The sequence below is a fragment of the Triticum aestivum genome, chromosome 6B (assembly GCF_018294505.1).
Source record: "Triticum aestivum cultivar Chinese Spring chromosome 6B, IWGSC CS RefSeq v2.1, whole genome shotgun sequence".
NCBI classification, from domain to species: Eukaryota; Viridiplantae; Streptophyta; class Magnoliopsida; order Poales; family Poaceae; genus Triticum; species Triticum aestivum.
In genome coordinates, this window is record NC_057810.1 from 425,699,306 (window position 1) to 425,701,278 (window position 1,973).

Here is a 1,973-nt window from a genome sequence, read left to right on the forward strand (position 1 = left end):
CTTTTATTTCTAAAAAGTGCAATCATTCAAAAGTGTCTAAGATTTTTTTTTCCAAGATTGGTTATTACCTGCTGTTTGTTTTTCCTCATCTGAAGACTAGGCTTCAGAGTCTTGTTGCAGGTTGTGTACCTGTGTCCCTCCAAACCACAGTTTCCACATGTGATAGTACCCATCCTACTTGTGTCTCTTGGAGCTGGAACCTCAAACTCCCCCTTCCTCCTTGCCGTCTGCTTTTTGCCTGCCTTTTCTTTAAACACAGGAGGCTAAATGTCTTGAGTGTTTGTATCAGGCTAGCAATCTGGACCAGGGATAGGGTAAATAATTGCTTTGTATGCCTCCATGCACAATGGCTTCTTGAACAATTCAGACATATAGTCCTCAGGATGCAACTTTTGTTTTGTCATTGCAGATATGCCATGATTTCAAGGTACACCTGTCATGTTCCATCTCTTGCAGTCACATGTGCAGGTTGCCATGTCCACACAATATTGCTTTTACTTGCTTGCTATTTGCCAAATTGTTTCACCAGCTCTGTCAGCCTGACAATACTTGGCATATTTTTTATTCTCCTCTAGAATCTCTGAGTAATTTGGTATGATTGTCCACCTACAAGTCTGTAACTTCTCCCTAGTCTGCTTCCTCTTGATCATCTGCTTGGTCCTGATCCCTTAAATATGTCCTTATTGGTTGGACCTAACATCAAGTATCATCTTGTTGAAGACTTCACTAAGGTTGTTCACAACTTGATCTGTTTTGCAAGTATGATCCATAGCATACCTAGCCCAAGCAGAGACTTCTATATTTTTAAGCCATTTCCAAGCATCCTCAGACTGTGCTTTCAGCTCTGCCATCCCAAATTCATTGCCCATGTCTAGTGTAAGAGTAGCTAGCCTTGTCAACACACTTCTTTAGTTCTTTGCTTCCGTAACCAGCTGATTGGAAGTTGGCATATATGTGCCTAAGACAGAATCTTTGAGGTGAATCAGGGAACACTTCATTTATTGCCTTAAGTAAACCCTGTACATTCACAAAATAGCTCTACATATGAACACACTCACATAATTCACTGAATTACTATAGCAACTATGATCAATGATTTAGTTTCCAACCTTTTGCCTGTTAGGTATTATTGTGTATGTTCCAAATTTGTTGCCACTACCAATGCAGCATCTCAACTGAGTTAAAACCAAGTCCAACTGTCTCCATCTTCCTTGTCAACCACACCAAAAGCTATGGGGTAGATGTTGTTGTTGCCATCCCTTCCTGTGGCAGCAAGAATTTATTGTCTAGTGGTTAACTTGATGAAACATCCATCAAGCCCTGGATGTGTGAGTCACACATTAGCTACAGAAGAAAATTGACACACAAATATGTACAACACAATCAGGAAATATTTACCTATAAATGGTCTACAACCACTAAGAAACCCTTCCTTTGAAGCTGCCAAACAGTAGAACATGTACTTGAATCTAGGAGTGGGTGCAGGGTTTTCTGGGTCAACAAATGTTGTTACAATACACTTGCTCCCAGGGTTTGTATCAAGAACAACTTGAAGATAATCCCTCAGCCTCAAGTACTGCTGCTTGTGGTCACCCTGCACCACACCAACAACCTTCCTCCTTGCCCTATATGCAACACTTCTTGAAACATCAACTGAGAATTTAGTCTTAGTCTTCTTTATTAATGCATCCATAGGAGATCTAATGTCTTCTCTCAATGCTGGTTGTACTGATTTCGACAACCACTTTGTAGTAACCTTTGTGGTCTCTGCACACGCTCCACAAGTATGTAACATATCACACTTCTTGATGCAGAAAGTTTTTTCATGAGCTATCTTAGATGCACTAATATGAAAATCACATCCATGGGCTCTCTCTGAGCACCAAACAATAATCCTATTAGGGGCATTTCTGTGATACTAGAAATTCCTTAGAGTTCTGATGTGAAAATCCCTAAGTGCATCTCTAAACTCA